The 13,021-nt window shown below is 48.1% G+C and overlaps 1 long non-coding RNA gene across 6 annotated transcripts; it reads right to left on the bottom strand.

Annotated features, from left to right (window-relative positions):
- Nucleotides 1-2,238: 2,238 nt before the first annotated feature.
- LOC149327673 (uncharacterized) lies at nucleotides 2,239-4,671 on the bottom strand. Of its 6 annotated transcripts, none has more exons than XR_016285913.1 (6): nucleotides 4,306-4,667; nucleotides 3,722-3,953; nucleotides 3,574-3,630; nucleotides 3,267-3,417; nucleotides 2,978-3,142; nucleotides 2,239-2,608 (listed from the first exon to the last, which is right to left on the bottom strand). It is a non-coding gene; the product is annotated as an uncharacterized LOC149327673 (long non-coding RNA). The 6 variants fall into 6 exon arrangements; XR_016285916.1 differs by having other exon boundaries at nucleotides 3,722-3,761; nucleotides 4,306-4,666; XR_016285914.1 differs by having other exon boundaries at nucleotides 3,267-3,630; nucleotides 3,722-3,761; nucleotides 4,306-4,671.
- Nucleotides 4,672-13,021: the final 8,350 nt, after the last annotated feature.

Below are 13,021 nucleotides of genomic sequence, written 5' to 3' on the forward strand. Positions count from 1 at the left end.
CCTTACCCAGACTTTCTTGATACTGGTGTATTAAAGCAAAGTCAGCGGATGTACAGTGGAGCCCACTTTAATGGCCGCAGATATAACAAACGCTCGCTTATTGCGAGCGGGTGTGGTGCTACTATGAAAATATGCATAAGGGCAACGGAAATTCGTCGCACATACAGCGAGCAACTCTGGCCATACCACTCGGTTATAGCGAACGAGGTGGCGTGGTGAACTACCCTGAGGTTGTAGAGGTCGTCCTTCCGCTAAGCACGCAAATGAAATAGCGCCCCTCAACCTTCACGACGCCGCCCCGGAAAGAACATGTCAACCCAGAAATGGAATTAAAAGGCGGCACTGCTGTGCGCAGCGCTAACCGTTAAGTCCGGCGTCCGGTAGCACTGTAAACGCTATAAACGGCATGGTTCGAATAGTAAGTACTATTGAAATAGTAAGTAACCGCCGGCCAAACCCTCGTCGATGGCCAACGAGGGCAATCATTGCCTACGTGTTCGCCGGCTCGGCAAAGCATCCCGAATGGAAGAAGCGCGGTGCGCGTGAGAAAGGGGCATCGTCAAAAGCGAAGCTACTGACCATGGTCGCGGATCAACTCACAACAGCGATTAGATAATTCTGAAATCCCTGCTGGTCATGCTAGTCGCGTGGTATGCATATGCATAGCATTTGCGGGCGGAGGCAGGGAGTTATGGTGGCACGCCTTATGCCGAGATCGCTGAATTTGACGCTGTCAAGCAAGGCATGAGGAGGGTCAGAGAGGTTCCAAATATTCCATGCAACAACCATAAAAAAAGCCTACAAGATAGCCGAATAGCTTAAAGCATCTGTAAACAAAGTTTTCTGTTGCGCCGCCATTAGTACGAATCCCGCTCGGAGTCAGAGGTTAGACTATGCATACTCTTTTAGTTATTCATTTTACTGCGTTAGCAGTATAGCCTGCTTTCCCAAAAATAACTTCGCTGCGTGCGTGCAGCCTCCATCCTTGATTCACACTCCGGTGGGCGTACATCAGAGCATTCACAGGTAAAAATGCACCTTCAAAAACTCACCCATCTCTCCACCCCTCATCACCCACCTGTACCCGATACAGCCGAGGCAGATTGTTGCGAAGGCTCAACGTATTCAGTCACCCAAGCGTTCTACGCAAAAAATGCCAAAAAAGCATGAGCCTGTCGTGTCAGACACTATGAACGGCAATTATGACTGCGAGAAGTAGATATAAGTCGCCAGACAGAGAATTCAAGATCGAGCAGTGCGAGAACAGCGGATGGAGCCGCGCGCTGGCGACTGGCAGCAATTCTTTCTTAGAAGCAGAACGATTTCAGCGAATCGGCATAACGAAATCACTTCATCGTAGTTACATTTCATCGCAGCAGCATCTTTCTGGGCGGAATAACTATCGCATGCCAGCGAGCGCATGTATTTCCGCATTGTCCTTTTGTGTAATCGGTATTTATTTTTTTTTTCTTATTAGTACATCTCCACCGTTGCCAAGAACCCGCCTTTCGTTGCTTATTTCTGTCGTGTGCAAACAAGAATATGCGAATTCTAAAGGAAAAAGAAGCTGGGGCGCTATGCTGGAAGGCCCGAGTTTGCTGAAACTCGGAATTTCCCGAGCTCTGGCGACGCCCTCAGATGAGTGAACTAATGGTAGCAAGACAAAATCCCACACTCGTCACGCCTCCAACTTCATTGGGTTATCTGGATATATTCCGTGCTTTATCATCACATCGGCGCCACTTCATCGGCTTCTTGGGCGGTCTACAAAGAACGGGTCACGTGAGCCAACCGCCGGTGCACTTTTCATTTGTGTGTCGCTCCACCAAGTGCACTCCCACGAAACACAAAAAGCGCTAATAGACGTCTAAAAAAAGTCTTGGAAAGAAAAGCTTGACATCTAAAAGAAGTTTCAGGTAAGCAGTTTTTTAGACTTAGATGTTTAGTAGCCCTCTATTAGCTCTGCTAACGCTACGCTTGTATACGGCTAGAAAACTTCTGAGGTAGAACTTTTATAGAATTTTTTTAGACGTTCCTTTTTTTTTCGAAACGGGTGCCTGGATTATTTTACGCATTTCAATACTGATTTCAGTGTCGCGTTTAAACCCTCTAAAGCTTTAAAAATGTTGTTCATTTTTCTGGTATACACAACTCAAAAAAACTCAAAGCTGATTTGAAATGACCCGAACAATGAGCCCACATTACAAGGGATGTATGGCTGTAGTAATGAGGCATAAATGCATGTGCTAGCACACTTTTCAGTCACTGCGTTACTCTTTATTGAATCCAGTGCATACACCCACACAAAAAAAGAAAAGGATCAGGAAATTAATGTTAGAAGCCACGGAGGAGGTAGCTTCACTGGTTTGGCTGACGTTACAACGGTAAGCACTTGGATGGCGGGAAAGCGTCGAGCAGCAACCAATTGTTAAATCAAAAATTCATTCGGCCCCGGGCCTTGTTCACAACGGATCCGTTGATGAGAAAGTTGCTGTGACGTGGATGGCACTTAAGAGCTCGCTAGGTGTTCCAAAAATCGCTTTTCTTGCACGGAGGATGCCAACTAGACGGTAACAAGGGGAAGTCAAATCCAGCTTGGTTCAGCAGCCTGCAGAAGTGAAAAATATAAGAGTAACCAAAAGCACAGTCAGTCAGGTGCATGTAGAATGGCCAATGAGGAGTCGGAAGCAAATAAGACCAGGAAATGGCAAGGAGTGACAGCACAGGCAATAAAATAAGCTAATTAAAAGCATAGATGCATATGATGTCACTGCAAGCTGCATTCAGCAGAGTGCTACGGCTCACCATAAACTCAAGAAGTCAATCACTGTGGAGGCCTTTAACAGAAGCAAAATCCAAACAGCGTGCATGGACACTGAAAGCCAAGCAGTCAATAGCAAGTGCACTGCCTTACTGTGATGCACATTGTACTCATAGAACCTCCTAAGCTGCATATTGCAAACAGGCTTTCTCTTACCTGCAAGATGTGGCTGAATCAAAAGCGGTTGATGTTCGACATCTTGCACCGTCGCATGAAAACATAGCAGAGATGCTGCTGTCCTGGTAATGCCTGCATCACTTCAGTATACACCAGAGATGTGTTAAATCTTGGACCTTAACTTGACAGCCACACAAGGCACATCTGAAAGATAAGATAAATAGATAAATAAAAGTGCATGTGTATAAGGTTCCTAACACTGCATTGCCAAAGAAGCCCTTTCTAAACTGTACGATGAAGCTCAAACAGTGGGCAAGAGATTACTTACACCACTGCACAAGAAGCATTAGTCCAGATTCCCACCTCAGAACTGAAACAATCTCTAGGCCAAGTCATCTGAACAACCAGGTACAAGGTGCTGCTATTAATTTGCGTGAAACTAGACCAGGTCCTTGCTCCTCCGGCCAACAGTTGGAGTTCTAAAGGACAAACAAATGTAGTTCCACATAATGTTTCAGTTCCACAAGCCCCTGTTCAAATAATGGGGTTTGTGGAATGAACATTAGCAAAGAGCCTAGACATATACAAGAAATCATGAAGTGAAAGAAAAGGTGTCAGCTGCAAAGCGTGCTTACCAAAACTTCAGAAGTTGAGCAACAAAGGAGATCCTCTGAAAACCACTGTTGAACAGCCTGTACACAAAACGAAATGTACACAGTGAAGTAGGGACAACGCCAGCTGTGCACGGTGCAATGGTTTTCCAAAAAATAAAAGCTGCCATGCCTGCAAAGAGCCGTAGTACTTCACTGCACTGTCAAACAGCCTGCACACATACAGAGCAGCACCACTGAGTAAACTACCTTTGTGCCGGGGCTCTCAATCGCAATGAAATAAAAGCTTGACGCAGTTAAGATAACCAAAGCCTTTTTAACGCGAGTTTCACTGACGGCAATCACAGCAAGGAGAAATGGAGCACACAGGTGGCCAGATGAGAGTCCTTGGCAAGAATAAAACCCTGCCAGAATGCAATAGAGCACAGACTTTAATCAATGTGTGGGAAAAAATCCGCGCCTTAAACAAAGCTTAAACAAAGCTGGTTGGTTTGAAGCTTTGTCACGTTCACCTTGTCACCGCCTTGATAAAGAAAGCAACTCGCATGCGAGAGCAGCCTAGCTGTATCCACTTAACAAAATCTCAAATACATGCAAATGCCCTGTTTTAATACATTCAACGCTGCACTTTGGTATGTAAAACACTGGCTGATACTGTTTTGTGATTTGTAAACCAAAGGTTCAATCAGGCGCGTTAGTGGCTTAGCCGGCAAAGCCGACGCTTTCACCACAGAAGAGAAATGGAACGTTACTTACTTTTGCGGAAAACGAGGCTCACATCTCAGTGCAACACTGGTAGTAAACGATACCGCAGAAAAGGGGGAAAATGCAAACTGCAGCGGCGTGAAGTGCCAACCAGCGCGGCAAAAAGTGCGCAGCGAAACATACTACAATGTGCGCAGCAACCGCTTCGCGCGCGTAGCTATCGCTAGCCTCTGCAACGCCAAATGACCAAATGAAGTACTAAATTTCTAAATCTAAAAGTAAACAAATCATCAAAGAACCAAAAAACAAATTGAATCTAATACTTTCATGTAAAACTAAGCAATTGCAGCTTCCACTAAGATTTTTTTCTGCTTTAAACGGTTAAAACCACTTTGGCAAACTATCCTGCATCGCCACCGTGCGGAGCGACACCAAACAGCAAACAGCAAGCTGCAGCGTGACAGCGTGACTCAAGAAAGATTGCCTCCAAGATACGCCGCCACGAAAAGATAGCGCGCGGGTGATCTGCGCGATAAACCGCGCATGCGAGCTCCGCGTAGGCGGCGGGAAGGCGGCGAAGGCAGCGTGCGCTGCGCCTGTCAATCCGCATGCTGCCGCCAGTTAGCCGAGGCGTAACAGAGGCGTTCGCAACATGAAGCAAATTTTTTCGCTCGCGTAACTACCGTCGGCTTTCAGGGCCATTATATGTTACCTAAATCCAGCCTTACGAGTGGCGGGTTAGCTGCACTCGATGTGGAACGTGATTCGGGCTCCGTAGGAGAAAACGCGCTTTCTGTGTTCGAATACAAAGAGCGGTCTTTGCACCGGCGCGCCTGTTCTTCGAAACGTCAAGCAGGAGAGCCATCTAATTTATGTGCCGTGGTTTACAGCATGTTTAATACACGGTGGCAACTCTCTGCTGATTGCTGGCGCATCTCCTTGACGTGGTCTCAAGTTCCACGTGTTAGAAACAAGTCTAGAAAACATCTGACTACAGATGTTTCACAGAAGTTTCACAGCAAACGTCTGACTGCAGATGTTTAAGAGACGTCGCAGAGGAAACTTCTTCTTGTCGACATCTATGAGACGTTTGAACACAGCGCAAGACGTTTGTAGTCATTTGAAGCTGTTCCGAGACGTTCGTAAGACGTTTTGTGTTTCGTGGGCTGCTTGTGCAATTAGACAAACGAGGTTTGTTGATATTTATAATGCACTTAATACACCTTTATAAGTATTTTATAGTGTGCAAGATTTGGATTTAAAGCGCTTTGGAGGGATTTATGCATTATTAAAGTTTGCTTTGTACCGCGAGGGAACGCTACCAACGCCCGTCATCAGCTGACCGCCAATGGCGACGAGGTACATGTGCAACGCTACGGAAGTAGTCCGCAAAAAAAAAAGAGAGAGAGGTGTATCATTACGCGCTGTTCTGTGGCTGTGTGGTCTAACGCGTCGCTCCGGAGAGTCGACAGACAATGGGAGCGCGTGGGTTCAAATCCCGCATGGTGAAATTTTTTATCACACATTTTTTTTTCATTGCAAGTTGAATTTCGCTGACTTGAATGAGAAAACTTGGTGTGTTCAGAATCGCTTGAATATTATGCCGTGTTCTGAAATGAACTGGATGCATCTGTTCATTTCATGCATACCGCGTTAATGTGAGCTGTCCGAAATTCGTTGTCAATGAGCTCGCACCGGCTTTTGGTCAGCAGTGGCGGTTATCTTCCCGATTCTGCAGCATTGTGACTATACTTTTTAGATGCAAGTGAGAGGTGTGTGCGAAAGATGACATTCATTCGTCGGATTTAATTAATTAGCACAGTGGTGAGTGCTCTGCAGTGGCCCGATTAACAAATGGCCATCTGCAACTTTCGATTTCGCCGTTGCCGAGGAGCCCACTTTTTTTTTGTGGGCCTCTCTTAAGGTACCTGGCATGTTATGAATTATTCTGTGCAACCGGTTAGCGGCTGATCCAGTCTTCGCCAAAAGAGTCTGGGACCGACTTTGGCACTGTGCTGTAGAGTAGCCCAAAGGACTTGGCGAGAACAATTATTTTCTTTTTGCTGATTGCAATGTTCAATGCATAATGTGCCTTCCTCCTGAAATAGTTGGCCTTCACCATGTCAGGGCTGGACTTCGAAGGGGCCTTTACGCCAATGTAGGTCCCTTGGACGCATCCCACGACGTCTGTGATGCCGCCGCGCAGAAGGAAACGCTCCTCAACATACGCACGCTCGGCCGCAGTCGTGGGCAATGCGAGCTACCGCTTCTCACAGCCGCGTCGATAAGCGCGTTGGAGATATCCCTCACACAGCGGCTCACAGTGCTTCATTGGCGTCCAATAAAGCGGTCTGCGCCGACGCTCCCCTGGAAGCTCCCGGTCGCGAAGAACCGGAGGGCGCAGAGGACTTGCTTTTCGACCGAAAGCGAATGAAGCCCGGTACGCACTCTCTGCAGGCGTGGGTCGTCGCCTAACTATTTACACAACCATCGTACCGATTTTTTGGAGAGGCGAAAATGTCGCTAGAATTCGTCGTCGGCCAAGGCAGTAAACGGGTCCAGCCGGCCCTACCGACATTTGCCGTCAGAGGAAGCGATTACCCAGGCTGCTGCCGCCATGACAGTCCCGAGATGAATTCGGGGCACTTCACCGTTCACGAGTTTAGCTCCGAGTTCACCTGTCAATCAAAACCATTGCTCACGCCCCCGGCGTGCCGTACATAAATTATAGGCGTACGCGCTATGGGTGGGCCACTCCCAACATCCCTGCCGGCTACAGGTATGCTGCGTGGCTGGGCTGATTGCTGACAGACATCGACGATGTTGACCATCGAAATATAACAGGCAAAACGCACGTCATCGCTGATAAATCTAAGCACCTCTGCGAAGGACACGCAACGTGGCGAAAGCCGCCGATTTCTTCGCTCGCATACCAAGATTGCACAACACCATAGCCTGTTGCAACCACGTAAGACAGAGCACAACACTGACGGCGCGTCACACCTGCTTGCAAGGCGTCAAACACGGAGCACGACGACGAACCGGTGCTTGGAGCACGTCCTACTCCAACAACATCGCATCACAGGTGTTTGGCTTGGCCGTCCTTTCATCGGTGATAAAGCTCAGCATCAATGTGTCAAACACATCTGGGATCGACAAACGATAGCTGCTCCAGACCCAGTGCTATAAAGTGTTTGCAATTTCTAGCACGCAAGCACTGCGTACTTCACAACCGTAACACCTTTCTCTGTTATGAGTCCGATTCCATTATTACAAACAGGATCCCTCACCTGCCCGAATGATATTAATGCGATGTCCCTGCGGTGTACAACGGCGATCGACGTTAGTGACCAAACCAGTCCGCAAAATCTTGAAGTGCGCGACGTTAACAAATACTACGCAGATACGCGCGCCACCCCTTTCACAGCTTTTAGTCAGCGTCTGATGACATAGGATGAGTTGTGTCGCTGGGTAGCACGCTCTTTGCATCCGCAGTGCAATATAGAGGCGTCACACACAACAGGCATACGTAATGAATCATTGAATACAGCCAAACAGCAATTTTTTTTCTTACACCGCATCACAGCCGCTCGCACGGCCAATTTCTACCGCTGAGATTCGCCAAGAGCGTACTAAAAGCAATGGTTGGCCATAGCGGGGTGCGGCAGCGGCCGTAGCAGCGGAGAGCTCCACCTGAGGTCACTGCAGAGAGCAGCAGTGACGCGGGGGTGCAGTGAAGTTCAGTTTTTTGCTTTTGTTTATTATGCAAGCCAGAAGATGCATGACTGTTATATTTTAATAAACGACACAATAAAATATATTATCGCAATGGCCGAAAAATAAGACAGATTCAGCGTGTAGTAGTTGCCCAGTCTTTCCAGTCGAAGGCAGCGCTACCGGCGGCGTGTCAGCGCAGGAGCTCTCTCGTTTTCGACACGGTGGGCTGCCGCTCTAGTTCGTATGCAAGCCACGCTATAGTGTACTATAGCCACGCTGCAAGCAATTGCCTCACTATCGCCTCTAGCGGCAGAAAGTGTCAAATATTTGTTAATTTCCTAAAGCTATGCTTTTCAACAACGCTTTATTGGATTCAGATTTTAAAATACATTTGGAAATGAACAAAATGTTCATAATATTATCTGTTGCCTTTTAACGTATTCGAGAGAAGAGAAAGGGTTGATACAAGAGTGCACTTAGTGAGCACTGTTCGTCTTCGGAAATGGAGAGACAGATAGAGCCTGAAAGAGAAGACACGCCTTTGACGCGCCCGAAAAGGCGTGTCAAACAGCTAGCGGCGAGTGTGGAGATAGATAGCAGAGAAGTCACGATTTCGCGATTGCTGATATGGCGCTGATAACTTCAGGTAGCGCTGCGGCCTGGTATTGCGCAGTGTATTGTGTTTGAAGTGTGAAACAGGCGCGCAGGGTGCGCTTGTATCGCCTTTACGTGGCTTTATCTCTACATTTTATTGTCCGCTGCCTGCGCACGTTCCGCGCTATCTTCGTTGACTGACTGCCGTCATCGCAAACTCGGATGAAACTCGGGCGAGCGCCAAACTCGGGCCTTCCGGCATAGCGCCCCTGCACCAATTTATACATCCTTCTTTTGGTAATACTAGTCGTAATATCTCGGGTTTGACGTGTCGAGTAGACATTGGGGCTACATGACAGACGGTGTAGTGGAGGGCTCCAGATTAACGGAGACCAGCTGGGGATTTTCGACGTCACGCTGGTTTTTATATTTTTGGAATCAGCAGCCGAGCTCCACAGCCATTGAGCCATTTTTTTTTCTTTATTGCCCTTCAGACCCATCGTGAGGGGTTCTATTTAGAACTTGCTGTCTCAGACAATGAGCGCCCACAAAAGTAAATGTTGCACTACCCACTGCGGTTTCTCAGGGGTTAGGGCGCTCGGTGTACCCGGGCTCGAACTCGCCTCCGCCGACCACGTTTTGTTGGAGGCGAAACGCAAAAGGCACCGTGGGCTGCGCGATGTCAGTGCACGTTAAAGGGCAACTGCGCCACTTTTTGAGAATTTCGCGATACTCAAGGATTCAAATCTATATAGGCTGTAGGTAACGCATGCTAAGTTTTTTGCACTACCATTTTAAAAAGTGACGTAATCGACGATTAAATTTCGCACTTCTCCTCAAAGCAACAGTGGAGTGCGGCGAAGTTCAATGTGATGTCACGGAAGGTATGATTTCAAATTACTGCTGCCGTCAGCCACGCCCTGCCGTGCCTCGTTGGACGCTGCCAAACAACGTTCGGCGGGCTTTGACTTCGGTGGCGTTGGTTTTTTTTCTTTCAAAGGCGTTTATGCGTTGGAAATGTACGGATACTTTCGATGACGTCATTATGCCCCCACCCCCCCCCCCCCCCCCTTAGCGTTGTGTGCTGCGGAGAAGCTTGAAGGCCGACGCAATTTTAATTGATGATTACGACACCGTTTCAAGTGCTAGGCCAAAAGGACTTCGCATACTTTACATGGAAGTTTCACAAATTGACCCTTTTAATCTCGTCGATTTCTAAAACCTATGCAGTTGCCCTTTAAGGATTCGCAGCTGGTAGAAATTATTCCGGAGCTCACCCCTACTGCGCCTGTTTCTCTTTTTTCTTTCATCCCTACCTTCCACCCTCTTACGACGCGGTTCAGGTGTCCATCAAGAAGTGAGACAGACTGCGCCATTTCCTTTTCTCAGAAACCACCATCACAACATTGTTGGGTCCTCGCGCTAATATTTCGTCTATTTGTGGGAAATGACGCAAAGAAAAGGAAGGCATTCTCAATCGGTACTAAAATGCCTATAGACACCCAGTTTAATTGCGTGTTTTCTCCTTTCAAATGACGCCATAGATATTAGAATGCATGGATCACCGTGTGGTATTCGGCTACTGCCGCAAAATAATTTAGAAAAGAATTTATTCTTCCATGCTGTTTCGGTTTCATCAACCGAATGATGGCTGTTACGTGAGTTCAACATTAGGTCACGTGAGGCACGGGAAAACTAATACAAACGCTGATGCGTTGTTTTCACTCACTGTACCACTTAAATCAGCCGGCTTCAAGACCTATCACTACAACGAACGACGTATCAGCAGTTATATTGCCGTGTTATAGCCCCTCACGTGACCAAATTTCCACTACACGTCACACCCATCGTTATGTTGGTGAAACCGAAACAGGGTCAAGAAGAAATTAAAATATAAATTGTTTATTATGTGTTGGTGAACACCACGCGGTGCTCTATGTACCCCAATGCCTAACGCATTGTTTGGAAGAAGAAAGCACGCAAGCAAAAGTTTGGTGGCTATAGTACTTTATTGATTGGTTTATGGTTGATGGGGTTTAACGTCCCAAAGCGACTAAGGCTTTGAGAGACGCCTCAGTGGAGGGCTCCGGAAATTTCGACCACCTGGGGTTCTTTAACGAGCACTGACATCGCACAGTACACGGGCCTCTAGAATTTCTCCTCCAAAGAAATTCAACCGCCACGGCCGGGATCGAACCCGCGTCTTTCGGGTCAGCAGCCGAGCACCATAACCACTGAGCCACCGCGACGGCAGTAGTACTTTATTGAGTTAGAGCAGTCCTAACAATTCGATTAAAGATTTACGCAAATATGTAAAAGGGGAGGAATACTGACTCAAGATTTCACATAAACCTGACGTACAGTATGGTCCATTGTTAAAGGGAACATGCGATCGCGTGTGCTCTGCGCTTCAGGAAGCCCTGTGGATGCGGCGAGAATAGGCGGCATCAGGCGCGGAGTGACCAGCCGTCATGCTTACTGCGCATGCGTCTTGTGCCGACAATTCCCACAACTTCTCGGCGGCAGCGCTACGCGAAGCGCGGAGGCCACGCAATCGCATGTTCCCTTCAACAGTGGACCGTACTCTACAAGTGTTTAGAATTGGCGGTAGCACATTACAGAAGGGTCAATTAGGCTTCTTCCCAGGCACCACATCTCCTGTAAGTTTGCTGTCGCATATACTGGGTACAATTTTCTCACTTCCCAGCGCAGACAGCCACGGGTGGGTGCCATAGATCATCTCATTTTGTCGGAAAACAAGACGTATGCCGGAATGCAAAAAAACTGGGGCTGAACCGGGTCCCGAACCGGTTCGGAACGGTTCCTTTGAATCGTTCCGGTTCGGGTTCAGTTCCAAGATGGCGAAAAAATTATGGGTTCGGTTCGGTTCCGGTTCCGGGCGAAAATTCGGGTTCGGTTCCGGTTTCGGGTTCGGGTTCAGTTCCGGTTCGACACCCTGGAACTTTCTGGCCGGATGGGCAAAACATGCACCGTACCGAGGAGGCTCTCACAGGGAGAAGCAAGGCTGCGGGGCGTCTCGAATCGGGGACAGAGGTGGCGGGGGTGCACTCGACACTGGTAAAACCGGTTCAGAACCGAAAGTGAACGATTTTGCCCATCGAGCGTCGTCTTCTCCGCAGTACACGGTTGCTTGGACACCACGTGATGGCGCTCTACCAATGGAGTCGCGAGCGGCGTTTATCAAACAGACGCGCAACTCTGCTACCTTTGGTAGCATATACAGTAACTCTAGCCCAGCTCGTAAGAGCAGCCTTGCCCGGAGTGGCCGCCGCCTGTTCGCCAAGCGAAAGAGCACGTCCGCGGCGGTTACGAAATTGTTTTTTTAGTGACTTGTCGAGCAGACGGGTACCACAGACGAAATCTGCCGATGCGTGGCCCCAGTGAGCGTATTAAGACGAGACAAATGCGTGATTTTGTTGAAATAAGCGTGCTATGCTCAAATTCACTTGTCGAGCAGACGGGTACACCAGACGAAATCTGCCGATGCGTGGCCCCAGTGAGCGTATTAAGACGAGAGAAATGCGTGATTTTGTTGAAATAAGCGTGCTATGCTCAAATTCACTTGTCGAGCAGACGGGTACACCAGACGAAATCTGCCGATGCGTGGCCCCAGTGAGCGTATTAAGACGAGACAAATGCGTGATTTTGTTGAAATAAGCGTGCTATGCTCAAATTCACTTGTCGAGCAGACGGGTACACCAGACGAAATCTGCCGATGCGTGGCCCCAGTGAGCGTATTAAGACGAGAGAAATGCGTGATTTTGTTGAAATAAGCGTGCTATGCTCAAATTCACTTGTCGAGCAGACGGGTACACCAGACGAAATCTGCCGATGCGTGGCCCCAGTGAGCGTATTAAGACGAGGCAAATGCGTGATTTTGTTGAAATAAGCGTGCTATGCTCAAATTCACTTGTCGAGCAGACGGGTACACCAGACGAAATATGCCGATGCGTGGCCCCAGTGAGCGTATTAAGACGAGGCAAATGCGTGATTTTGTTGAAATAAGCGTGCTATGCTCAAATTCACTTGTCGAGCAGACGGGTACACCAGACGAAATCTGCCGATGCGTGGCCCCAGTGAGCGTATTAAGACGAGAGAAATGCGTGATTTTGTTGAAATAAGCGTGCTATGCTCAAATTCACTTGTCGAGCAGACGGGTACACCAGACGAAATCTGCCGATGCGTGGCCCCAGTGAGCGTATTAAGACGAGAGAAACGCGCGATTTTCTTGAAATAAGCGTGCTATGCTCAAATTCACTTGTCGAGCAGACGGGTACACCAGACGAAATCTGCCGATGCGTGGCCCCAGTGAGCGTATTAAGACGAGAGAAACGCGTGATTTTGTTGAAATAAGCGTGCTATGCTCAAATTCACTTGTCGAGCAGACGGGTACACCAGACGAAATCTGCCGATGCGTGGCCCCAGTGAGCGTATT

This window comes from Amblyomma mixtum, chromosome 10, assembly GCF_055824585.1.
Source record: "Amblyomma mixtum isolate Tamu chromosome 10, ASM5582458v1, whole genome shotgun sequence".
NCBI lineage: Eukaryota > Metazoa > Arthropoda > Arachnida > Ixodida > Ixodidae > Amblyomma > Amblyomma mixtum.